Raw genomic sequence first — 14251 nt, forward strand, 5'->3', positions numbered from 1 at the left:
CATGGCAGTGCTTCATTGAAAACTGGTAAGAATTTTTCTTACCGGTTTTAAATGGCATTAATATAGTTCTTCAAACCGCCATTTTTGGGGGGGTCTGAAAGATTTTTGATAACTTACACTGTATTTTCCATTGTAGCACTTCACAAGAGCATCAGCCTCTTTGCAAGTGTGCAGTGAAGGAGAGCGACCATCAAAGATTCTGCCATATTTTTATTGTTCTTTTTTGCCCGAAAGATTTATCTTTTACAGAAATATGGCATTAAAATATTGTTTTTAACTAATTATACATTCAAGGAAATTTATAAAATGCACTGAAATGGGTAATATAAAGAAATTATTGAATCTCTCATCTAAGATAAGATGCAGAGAAAACGGAACAGATTTATCGTTGATTGGTTAACCTGAGTTAAAAGTCAGACCATTTGATTGATGCACAGTTGAGTGGTGTGGTGTGACTATTTAAATAGACTTAGTACAAGACAGATGAGAAAAGGGGGGAAATAATACGTAAAACCAAAGGAAGCCAGATATGAAACCGTGAGATGAATCCCCTTCTTCAGACATCACGTAGTGGAGTCACGAGATCCACGCCCATCTGAGAGATCTAACAAAATATGATTGTTGTAAGCCAGAAAGTTCCATAGTGCAGCACAACCCTTCAGACTTTATCACTCTCCACAGGATCACGTGGTCACGCATTTTCTAAACAGTCCAATCGTCTTATGCCTTAGTTCTGTTCAGTCAGTGGAGCGTGCTGATTGGGTATTGTGATAGCACCGAGCTGAGTTAGTAATGGGACAACAATAAACGTCTATTTAAGACTTGATAAGATCCTACTTGGAGGATTGAAGAATCTTACCGTTGCACTAATCTTTTATGGAAATCTTCACGTTTTGACCTGGTGCAAGTTGAAAGAATAAACTATCTAAAATCCATTTCTTTGCACCACTTTACCTTCATAGAATGTCATTGTTACAGTGATGATGATGATGATGATGACCTTCTTGTTGCAGAAATTGTCAAAATTATTAACGCTCTCGAGTATTACATTTTCTGTAGTGTATTTTTTTTTATCAAGTCCATGTGGGAGCCATGGCCTTCTTTGGGGTATCCCTACCGCATTTTTGAATGGGATATCTTATCGGCAGTGTCTTATTGAAAATGAAGGAATATATTTGAATGCGTTACGCCATTACGCTGATAATCTCTTAAGTACTTCGGGTTTCTTCCCATCCTGTTTACAATGCTGATAGCAATTTCAGGGTCCATCATCATGTCATGTTTCAACAATAGCTAGAACTATTACCGTTTTTACTGTTGTAGGGTCACACACTACTTATTAAAACAATGTCATCATTTAGATTTAATTTTTTAATTAACGAAAAATTCTTAATCACAATTAACGTGTAAGAAATACTTCAGCGAATAATAAATATAACACTGTAATAATGAACCCAAACAGAACTTTATTTCGAAAATGTAATTTTATTTAAAATTAAAAGTAATTAAACAAATTTCCAACAAAAAAGTAATATTTTAGCAATAATTTATAATTTTTTTCAACATAAGTACTTTACGCAGTAAAGGTGTTACACCATCACTTCGCATTCACATCGTCCTTTGATGCGGCGCGACTTAATAAGAAAATATGCTTCCTGAATGCCATTAAGCGAATAACAATCGTAATTAATAAATTGATTATGTACGTAATTGAAGAATTAACCGATGGAAGTTATTTTATTAGTAATAAAAGTAATAGAATAAACTACAGATATGTTTTTCTCTCAAGTATCAGTAGCACTATCGACCATTTCAGATGATAAGAGATACGCGGAGGTGAAACAAATCCCACGCTATTCAGCCTACCCCCATTAGATAATGAATAACGTTAATATTCCTTAATGTGCAATATGATAATACTCGACTTATAAAAATAATCAAATTTCTAGTAAAACATTAATTAAGAATAAAGGCTTTATTGTATTAACCAATTTTAAAATAAATAAATAAATAATATATATATATATTATATATATATATATACATTAACGAACTTCTAGTTTTGGGTTACCCCGCGTAGTGAGGTAAATCCACGAATATTTATTCTTTTTGTAAATTATTTATTTTTAATTTGTTACAAGAATTTTCCGACTTGTTTCTAAATTCCTATAGAATGCAGGCATTTAAAACAGTGAAACCTGCCAAACCGGGGAAAAATATTCAGTACTGTACGATTCCGGTTTACACAGGTTTTAGTGTAAAATTTTGGGAAAGTGTGATCAAGACAGGATCATAATTAAAGTGTATACAGTCGAACCTGTGAAAACGGTCACCGACGAGAATACACAAAAATGGCCGTTGTTTAAAGGTTACTTTGCTTTCATTTAAAAAAAACCAACAATAAAAGACTTCCTGAAAAGTGGCCGCCGTTTAGAGGTGGCCGTTATTGAAGGGTCAACTGAAACTGATAAAATATTATAACACGAAAAGTTAGTTAATGTTTTCTAAGTTCGAAGTTTTCACTCATTTTCTCAATCAGTTTAACAAGCTGCAACTTCGAAATTTAAAGCCGTTTTCTCGAATTAATACATTTTATAATATACTAAACGAAAATTAAATTTTCATATTTTTAAAGCTTGTAATAAAATTTAATATATTTAAATTATTTTAAAATATTCTAAAAAATACTTCCTGGTGATAAACAAGGAGCAATTCTGTCAGTTATTTTTATTTTTATTTTTTTTCATTTTTAAAGCTGTAACTTAAATAAGACGCCTACACAACTTCTTTTAATAAAATAACGTTTTAAATGTCAGAAAATTAATTAAATAACACGAGATATTTACAATATTAAATTAAAATTTTTTTTTTAAATTTTCTAGCCATTTTCATACAATTTCTACTGATTTAGGTTCTACACTTATACGGATAAGTATCGATTTTTACGTGTAAAAAACTAATTTTTTAAACCCTTCTAGTGCTTAGATTACTTTACAAAATAGCTTTCTCATATCAGCCATATTGAAAATTTCTCATAATGAGATAATATATGAGAACAAATGATGTCACTGGTTTGGCATATCTAAAGCATGGAATCAGTATAGTAGATAGACTCACGGTTTTGGTAATTAGTACACGCCCCTCTATCTACGATAGTTTGACTGGACACCCTCACGACCCTAGTTCAACAACCCGCGAAATGGTCCTCACCTTTTGACCTTTACTACATCTTAGTGGATAAGCAAGGGAGGGTGTGAGTGCGGTACCGTCCGTTTTTTATCTGTTTACTGAATGAAAACAATGTGTAATCATTGTAGTCACGCCACTTTACAGTGGACGATTAAAACTAACATTCTTATAACATCTGGGCGTTGCTGACTCCTTAAGATATGAGGAAAAAAGATGTGGTACAGGATAACTGTTAGACTAGCTCGATTTTTCTTTTTGATCAATAAACCTGTGCGATATTGTTGACAGACTTTTTTCCCCTTTTCTCAGATCCTAAATCTTAAGTTATTTTTCAGGAATTTTTCTTGTTTAAACGTAATTTTCTTTTTAATGTCTATTCATTATCAAATTTATTGACTTAGAGAAATTCCTCCTGTCTGTTTGTTCGTTATACACAAGTTATTGCTTTACGTAATTTTAATTTTTATGGCTAATTAATTATAAAATTTAATATTAAATATTTTATAATTTTTGTATTTTTTAAAAGTTTTATTTTGTATTTTGCATTTTTATCGTATTTTATATTTTGCACTTTTATCGTATTTTGTAGTTTTATTGTATTTTTAAATTGTATTTTGCATTTTAATTCTATTTTAATTGTATTTTTGTATTTTATTTTTTGTATTTTTTGTATTTTATTTTTTGTATTTTTTTGTATTTTATTTTTTGTATTTTTGTATTTTATTGTATTTTTTATCGTAGTTTGTACTTTTTTAATATTTTGTATTTGATTGTATTTTTTAATTGTATTTTGTATTTTTATGGTATTTTTTAATTGTATTATGTATTTTTATTGTATTCTTTATTTGTATTTTGTAAATTTTTATATTTTGTATTTTAATTGATATCAAGCTTAATATATTTTGGTATTTTTTATTTTGTATTTTACTTTTGAATTTTGTATTTTTTTTTTTATTAATATAAACTTTCTCTAAAATATTATTATATTAAAATTAAATATAACTTTTAAACAAACAAAAATTTTTTACATTTTAATTTTTAAATTTTTTTCTAATTAAACTTTATTTTTTATTCTGTACTTTTTGTGTTTCGTTTTTTCAGTTTTTATTTGCATTTTTACGAAATTATTTAAATTAAAAATGTCAGTTTAAACGAAATGAAATATTATTCTAAAATAATTAATAATATTTAATTTAATTTAAATTGACATTTTAAAATTAATTATAATTAATTATTCGTTTTATAATTTTATAAAAATTCAATTTGCAATTATAAATTATATTATTTATAAATTAAATTATTTATATAATTGTATTTAAATTTATAATTTTAATAATTATAATTATAATTTATATACATATAAAATAAAAGCATAAATTGAATTAATTATATTTTAATCAAATTAATTATATTTTTAAAGCAGGACCGGATTTACACAAAACCTAAACAAGTTACTACTACGAAGGCATATTTTAGGGCCTCATATTTTTCGAATTTATTATTATTTTAATAGAATGAAAAGGTCTCTTGTACATACTATATGTAGGACCCTGCTGTTAAGTTATATACTGGATCAATACGTAAATTTAAATATAATGATGAAGATTATCTTTAATTTCCAAGCTTCCCAATAGAAAAAAAACATGTTAAAACCTTAAAATATTACATTTTTGTACATAAATTATTACTTTTTTCCCTGCTCGGGACATAATTATAATTTAAAGTTTAAGTCTAAAGTTCGTGTAGAATTTTTTACGTGTGTGATTGAGATATAATCATCTTTACAAATTTGTATAAGGAAACGTAACACTTTAAGTATATTTAGCTTCCTAGAACAATTAATTATAAAGTTAAATGTAAAAAAAAACGATGTGATTAATGATACTTCCCAGCTTTAATCTCACGAAGAAAAACCTTGTTTTCTTTATTCTAATTTTTGACTTGTTAAACGAAGAGTGAAACACACGCTTTAGAACGAGAACCACCTACCTATAGCAATTTTTATATAGGGCAAAGCGTGCCTATTTGTTACCCATTCTAAAGGAATTTAAGATTTTTTTTTTTAGATTGCAAAAACACATGCAAAATGGGCAATAAAATGGTGTAAAAAGTTTCATCGGTACAAGTGCCGTTTCAGGGCTTTTTAATCCTGATAAAAATAAAGTGCATTAATAGTCTTTTATTTTTTATTTGTGGAAATAAAATTCGAATTTATGAAAATTGTGAAAGGATAAAGCTTTTTACGAGTTGGCATGCAGATATTTATACGTTTGAATGAGAAATTTATGACAGTTTATCGTGGGTTAACAGGAGTTATGTTTGTAGGTGTGCTAAAATGGTAGTCGTGTAACAGTTTTGTATGTTTTCTTAACTAGAACTGGGTGCTACATTAAGATATCTTGTTATGATAAAGTTAGAAGAAGTTTGAAGGGAAATAAAGCTAAAACTTTACTTCAGAAAAAAGATCAACCAAGAATTTCATCTTAAAAAAAAAAGAGGAACAACGGAATAACGATTTATTCGAACAGAATAATGTTATATTCTACTCGAGAAGCGAACATCAATCGATTTTTTTTAATTCAGAATGTACAATAACCATTTTTTATGGTTATTTTCACTCGAAAATATGATTTTTTCGGTCGAGTGATGGTAAAGAATAGAATTGAAACATCAGGGTGCAACCGACCTTCGATGACCTTCAATTTGCAGAGGGCGGAAGAGTTTATTGTCGGGGTTGGATGAATAGTAGAGAGAAGAGGAAAGTAAAGAAGCTATTAACATGAGTGATGGGTCCAGAGCAACATAATTGCACCTAACGTACAAGAGCCCCTCCCATTCTCCTTCCCTTCTTTGTGGAACCGGTTTCGCTTCCAATGTATTCTTATTATAATGAATCCTCCCGGAATTGAAAATGTGAACGTGACGTAAAATATATTCTAATCGAAATTGGAGAAGCTAAAGCTTAAAATAAAGATATTTTATTGCTCTTTTTTTGAAAAAAAACAGCTAAATTTGATTACATTTCGAGTAGGAGTAAGAAGAAAAAGACGGATAATTAAAATGAATCTACGGATTAATTGACTCAAAATGATTAAAATTATATATTATAGTCACAGAAAATTGAGAAATTTAGTTAGAGAACACTATTATAAATCCCTCACCTTATAATTTATTTATTTTTTTTATAAGAATTAAAGTGGAGGAAACGTTGATAAATAAAAATTATTATGTGAAAAATTATACGAAAAAAAAATATGGGAGAGATGAGATAAGAAAATTGGCGCTAAAATAAAGTTAAATTTTTAAGAAAATGGAAGCATTATAGTAGTTAAATAAAGTAGAATGATGATAAATACACAAAAATAGGACAGAATAAATGGAAGCATGTCATGGAATAAATTTAAAATCTGATCTTTTGCATATTTATTATTAAAATAATTATTTAAAAATGATTAAAAGTTAAAAAAATTAATTTAAACGTAGAAAAATCACTCATCTGACAAATAAATATTAAAATAAATAAAGTGAAAAAGTGGAAAAATCACAAAAATCTGGAAAATACTATTAAAAAAATGACTTATTGAATTGAATTTGAAAGCAATCTAAACTAAAAAAAACTGTCTAAAAGTAAATTTAAATAAAAAAAATAATCGATTGAGAAGATTAAACAATAAAAATAAATATATTTACGTAAATAAATATTAAAAACTCTAACCACAAATTCTGATAAATCAAGTAATCAGAATAAAAGACGAATTTAAAAAAAAAAATAATTATTTTTTGAATTAAAAAAATATTCTCACACGAAAGCAAATAGTAATTTAAAATTTAAATTAAATTCATGACGTCAAAAATATAATAAAAATAAATAATAACGCCCATATTTAAAATATTAAAATGTATTACATGGTGTTCGGCTTCTCCTAACGACTCACTTATTAATCAGGGAAGTAGCATTTTCAGGGGCTAACGACGTTTATTATTACATTAACAATGCATTTATTGATTATTAATTTTAAAGAAAAATTAATTGAATTTAATTTTTTAAGTTTTTAAAAGATTACGCTTTAATTTTCACAATTATTTTAATGTAATTCAGTATTATTTTATATTAAAAAAAAAAATCGATTCTTTGTCATTTATGTTAATAAATGCCTCTCTAATGTAAACATTTTTACTAACATTTACCGAATTTATAGACACATACACATAAACAACATATAAAACAGCAGATTATTCTATATATTCTTCATTTACACTCGAGAAATCATAATTAATAATTAGATAAAAACTAGTATAATAGGATAGGGTAATAATTTAATTTATTTATAGTATCAATAACACTTTTTACAGATATAATTTAAATTTTTATATCATTTTTTTTTCTTAACAAAATGAAAGTTATAACGTATTTACACGCATATAAATGATTAAAATAGACTAGAACATACGTTAATTTAAGATTATTCATTAAACAAGAGAAAATAAGAATAATATCACTAATTATTATTTTTAAATAATATATTTTTTAGCTTTTTAAAATTAATTCGGAGTTATATTTAGTATACGAATACATCAATTAAGATAAATTCGTTCTAGAAATAACATTAATATGTATACAACCTCTTACATAATTTCCATTTCTGAAAATAGGAAAACTCTATACTTAAATAACAATTAAAAACAGAAATTAAAGGGAACATTTTTAATTTTTAAATTAAAGGAATAAATAAATTAATTAATTAAAGAAGAAATTTATACTGAGAATTTATTTTGTTAGTGCTTATTAAACATCATCCTTCACTTATTAGTATGGTAAAATGTAATATTTAATAAGCATTAAAACACTAAATTGTAATTATAAATTGTTTTTTTTTAATTCTTAATTATTTAATTTTTTAATTTTCTTTTATTTTTAATTTTAGCAACTGTGAATTTACAGTTTAATTATCAATTTAATTAAAATATTTTTATTATTATTGTAGGAGTAGAGCCTACTCAAGGATCTAAGCTGTGTGAAGATAAGAAAAGAAGAGGAGGAAGAGGATAAGGAAGAGGATAGAAAGTTCCAGTAGAGTAGGTAAAGTGAATGAGAAAGTATAAAAATAAAAAATGATACTTTTGAGAAAAGTTTACCTTATAAAATAAAAATAATAATAAAAAAATAAAATATTAATTACTATTTTTATTATTTTATTTATTAAAAATTTATATTTAAATTTATAAAACACAAATTACCTTTTTAAAAAGTACAGGTAACAACAACGAACTTAATGACGTAGCAGACATATAAATTTTTAATAAATTATACAATTTATATGTATAAATAAATAAATATTTATTATATATTTTAAAAATTATTTTAAATATCTAATTTATTAATGAAAAGAAAAAAAAATCATTAACTTAGTTCATTATCTAAAATTTAAAAAATAATATAAATAAATAAATAACAAATTTAAATCCAAATAAAATAAAATTATCTCTAAATTGTTATATATAAAAATATATTATTATTATTATTATTTTTAAAGTTATTAGAACCTAAGAAACCCAGTAAAGCACAAATAAAGAAATATCCTTAATCAATACGAAGTCAACAAGGTTATTTGCGATTTGTATCAAAAATAACTCAAGGTTAAGAACGAGAAAAATAAGTAAAAAAAAATCGATTTTTATCCCTGAAAGTTTACTATTACTTTCAATATACTCATTACTTTCTCCCTCTACTAATGAATGGAGAGGATTCTTAGCCTTAAGATGATAAAAAAACGCATTAAGCAGCATAAAAAAACAATGTTTACAGTTTCTGTCTCACGTATAATCATGATTTATTCTTCTATTTTCTATCCTTAAAGGATTTCTTATTGTCATAATCCTATATTAGATGCCATTACACTTTGAAGTGCTCCTTTTGATCTTTCTTGTCATCCTTTTATAAATCCCATAAGGGATATTCAGCAGCGAAAGGGATGTCGATTTAAACAGCGTAAGAGCACGTATTCCTCCCTTCTCACTTATAAAATTTTGTAAATTAATTCATAAAAAAAATCCAGAAAAAAATATTTTTCTAGAACAAAATCTCACCTTAATCTTGTAAACTTTCTAATATGATTATTTTACCTCCTCCTAGAATTATCTTGAATAATTTTTGAAGTAGAATTCGAGAGGAATTTTGTGTAAAAATTTTTTAAAAAATTGTTAAAAAGTATATAAAATGTTTATAAAAGTCGAAACACAAATAAAAAATAAAATATAAAATTAAAATGAGTTTATAAAATGGAGTAAATTTATTTGTTAGTCAATGATAAATAAATAAATAAATAAAACTAAAGCAATAAACTTTTTAAAATTTAAATAATAATTAAACAATTTATTTAAAAAAATTATGAAAATAAAATATAATTTAAAAATATTTTAAACGATAAAATTAATAAATTAAACAATAATTACTTATAAAAACGACGTTTAAAAAATTAAATAATAAAAAAAATTAAAGAAATAAAATTGAAAAAATAAAATAAAATATCCAATGAAATAAACAAATAAAAAATTAAAAAGGAAACGAATTACCTAACAATTAAATAAATAACACGTCACACAAAGAAATAAATTCAACAATGAAAATTTTTAAAAATTCAAGAAGTGAAATAAACAATATTAAAAATTAAAAAAAAAATTTACAAACTTAAAAAAAAACAATTAAATTTTAATAATTTAAGAATTTAAACAGAATTAAGAAATAAATTAATGCAATTAAAAATTTCATTAATAATAAACATTTAAAAAATATCTTAGAAAATAAAAATATAATTAAAAAGATTTTAAGACAAAAGATAATATAATTTTTAAGTGAGAAAAATCATAATAGAATTAATTAATTAATCAAGTAATTAAAAATTAAAATTATACATTTTAATTCTGTTCTATCACTAACTTAATTATAATTATAAAAGTTAATTTAATGTCCAATAAATTACAAAATTAAATTTTTTTCAATAGGAATAAAAAATAAAAATAAAAAACAAAAGAAATTAAAATAAAATGAAATAAAGCTGGCAACGTGAAAATATCGATTTATCAAACTTAATTATCCTTTTCGTTACTATGGTGCTAATGCTGCCATCTATCGATGGCGTATGTAATTAGACTGAGTAATTTTAATTTAAAATTTTAAAAATTATACTTAAAATCTTATAAATTTACTGTTTTGTAACTTTAAAAAAGTTTACTTTTTACTTTTTCTACTTCTTTACTCCAACCTGTTGAGAAAAATCGATACGAAAACAATGTAAACTTATCGAAGATATATATATATATTTGCGATTGGAGTTGAACTTAAATATTATAAAATTAAGAAATAAATTAATTTTAATAACGTATAAAACATATTAATTAATTAAAGATATAAATTCTTTAATTAAAAAAATTAATAAGTTAAATTAAAGTTAAAATGATCGATTTTAATAAAATTAATTTTAAAATAATTAAAAACTTAGTTCGCTCAATTAAACGTAGATGGCAGTAGCGGCTACATTCCGCATTAATTAAATTGACGTCATCGACGTCATCGTCGTGATCCAATGAGATTCATCAGCAAGCTGCTAATGCAGGAATGTAAATTTTCCAACGTAATATTGGAAATTTCTGGAAAATTTTGGCTAATTTTCTGAAGATTTCTATAAAATTTTACGGTTAAAAATTACTAAATTAAAAATTAATTGCATATTTTATATAATTATTGCATTTACTTAACTAATATCTATCATTAGAAAGGTGCAAAAAGGCTGCTTAAATATACAATTATTATGTTTATTTTTTTATGTAAAGAATTGTATACGAAAATTTAATGTTTAATGAAAAAAATTTAATATTTTTTACATGTTTTAAAGCAAAAATAAATAGATTTTTTTCAATCACTAAATGTGTCATATGTATGTAATTATTGGGTTTTTTGCGCTTTTAAAGATCAAAAAAGCAAGTTTTTTTGCTCATCAATAACAGGCCAAGCGATTTTTCTTCATCAGCAACGTCAAATGACGTGATTTTTATCTGTAACAATAGTCATTGATTGGAAATTTCTTCATTGACATTGCCTCAAGAGAGTGATTTTCTCCGTTGATGACACTCAAAGGACATATTTTTCTTCATTAACGAAGCAAAACTTTTGATTTTTAAAAATTAATTTTAATTAAATAATGGTAGTTTTTCACATTATAATTAATTATAATTAACTGTTTTCCTTATTATAACGCTGGGATAGTTGTGATTTTTTTTTATTTTTTATAATTTCAAGCGCGCACTTCTTTAGTGGAAGAGTATTGATTTCCGTTATAATTACCGGAGAAATTTAATGATTTTATGCAGTAAAATCATTTAAAATTTGCAAAATATTTAATTTTCAACGGTTTAAGGTAAATAATTTCCGAGAAAATTGCATTTTTCTTAACGGAAATGAAGAAAAAAAGAAAATGCACTTTCTTCAACAGCATGTCCCAACGAAAACAACAAAATAATAATAATAATAATAATAATAATAATAATTAATCAATTTTCTACCAGAAATCATAGAAAAACTACAAATTTTATTTATAAAAAATTAAATAAAATTGTATTTTTATGTAAAAAATTAAAATAATTTTATTAAAACAGCAAAAACCTTTTCCAAATTACGTCGTATAATATTAATAGCGTAAAGGACGAACATGACAACTAGAGAATTTTATGTAAATTTAAAAAAAGTAAATTTTAAAATTTAAAATTTAAAAAAATAATTAGAAGAAATTAAAAATAAAAATAAAAATAAAAAAATAAAATGATAAATATCGTATAAAAAATCAGCTGTGCTCTTGCATCAACACAAAACATATGACTGGAAGTAGAGATGGAAGAAGCATGGAGTTGGAAGATGTTGGAATTAATTTGCAAATGTTAAACTTGGGATAAAACTGATCAAACACAATATGGCGTAGATTCTACGCAGTTTCATTAGCACAGCAGCCATGTTTGTTTCATCAGCGCTTAAAACAAGATTATCGATCGATCTCAACAACAACCCCTAACAGAAATTAACTTCCTCATCTCCAACCTACCACCATTATAAATCGTTACGCTTGCAATTTAGAAAATTCCTTATTTCTAGACGTAAAAATTACGTAAAGACAATACTACTCACCTACTGCAACAAACTTTTGTACGTTTTTTTTTTCTCTTTTTCCCTCTTGTTACTTGATGTAATTTGGATTGATGTGCATGCTGTTCCTTGCAGGAAAGCGGCTATCTCCGGATAGCATCTTCATTCTTCTGTTACTCGTTACTGTTCTGTTTAATGGAGTCCTTCTTGCACCATGCTTCATGCTTATCCCTAAAGATGCTCTTTGATACTTTGTAACGTCGTGGCACTCTGTAGTGTCATCCGGAATCTTGTAACCGCAGCAGCAGAACGTCGTGTGCCTTCCGTACCATACCAACGCCATGTCACCCTGGAAAGAGGCAGCAACATCACGTGACGAGGGAGGCATGCCGCGAAGCATTCGATCGGAGATAATGTGTTTTGGACGAATTAGCTGTTTGCAGTAATAGAGTGCAGAGTTTTGGGATGCTGGAAAAATGCTGTTTATGGTACATCCATGCATATATAATGCGCACTTGTTTCGCTCTTAAACGCGTTAATAATAATATAAATAAACTTCGAAAAGTTATGACATACAGAAAAAACCAATAATAATAACAATATAAATAACCCTGGTTTATATTATTATTATTTGTTATTTTTCTTTACATTCATCTTGAAAGTAAGGTGTAAAATATCAGCTAATGAGTTTAATCTGTGGTGCCATTTTTAAATTGGTATTTAAAAAAAAAATATTTTACTTAAATTATTAGTGATTACTGCGGGTTAATGACTGGATCCCTCATTAAAATATTTTTCTGTGTCGACAGTCATAACTGATGCCCTCGGGTGGCTAAAAATTGTGCCATTGTGGTGACCTGTTAAACGATTAAAAGGCCCTCGAGACGTGACGGGGGTGGAGTGCTTTTAAGGATTGAAAGGAGGGAATTTATCATAAACATCGTGGCAATATTACCCCCCTATAAAACTTACGATGACGTACCTTTTAAAAAATCCCTACAGAGGGAAGTTTCCCTGTTAGAATCGTAGTAATTTGAGAATCCTTTGATGAAGTAGAGGATCGGGATGGATAAGGGAAAGGTTTTTAATTAATTAATAAGGTAGATCTTTGAATACGTTCAAAACAGATTAACACCGTCATCGCATAAAAAAAATATCGTATTGACCTTCTAAACGATTAAAGGGCCTTCGAGACTTGATGGGGTGGAGTGCTTTTAAGGGTCGTGACGAGGAAACTTGTCATAAATATTGTGGCAATAGCCCTATAAAACCTGCGATGACATCCCTCTTTAAAGAACCCCTACAGAGGAAAGTTACCCTGAATTTTAACAGGAAATAATAATGGAGAATCTCAATTAAGAGAAGGGTTTAAGGAAAAATACTTAAGTTATTGTCCATATTGATCTGTTAAATGATTAAAAGGACAAGGATGAGGTGTTCTTAAAGGTTTAAAACGTCATAAAAATCCTTATAATGGCACCCCTTTTAAAAAATCCCTATAGAGGGAAACTTTTTTATAATCAAAATTTATCAGTGAAGAGGGGGATGAGTATAGATAGAGGGAAAGAGGGATTTTAAATTAATTAATAAAGAGGGAAAAACACTTAAATCATGGAATAAATTCCAATCAAATTAGCACTATTGTCATTCAAAAATTGTTTTAGTTAAACAGTTTTCGATCAATTTTAATCAGAAAATGGACGGTTGGAGCTGAATAAATACTTTACAATTCCCTTAACTACATCTGAATAATTAAATACAATAACGTATCTGCGCAGCTATCTGCATCAAGACAAGAGGAGAAGCATCGGATCGATGAGGATGAGCCGAGAATGCTGCACAACTGGTGGTCCCTATCAGCATTCTCTCCCCTTTATTAAAGTGTTTTCCATTTAAATATACGTTTTGATCTGTCCCAAAGCTAATAGC

At 26.3% G+C, this 14251-nt stretch overlaps 1 long non-coding RNA gene across 1 annotated transcript in view; it reads right to left on the reverse strand.

The window, feature by feature from the left end:
* The window catches only part of LOC136973489 (uncharacterized), a 28280-nt gene extending 15470 nt beyond the window's left edge, over nt 1–12810 (reverse strand). The window contains exon 1 of the long non-coding RNA XR_010880502.1: nt 12365–12810. This is a non-coding gene — a long non-coding RNA (uncharacterized lncRNA). The remainder of the gene's footprint in view (nt 1–12364) is intronic.
* Between the last annotated feature and the right edge of the window lie 1441 nt (nt 12811–14251).

This window comes from Centruroides vittatus, unplaced genomic scaffold, assembly GCF_030686945.1.
Source record: "Centruroides vittatus isolate TY-2023 unplaced genomic scaffold, ASM3068694v2 contig_318, whole genome shotgun sequence".
Classification (NCBI taxonomy): Eukaryota; Metazoa; Arthropoda; class Arachnida; order Scorpiones; family Buthidae; genus Centruroides; species Centruroides vittatus.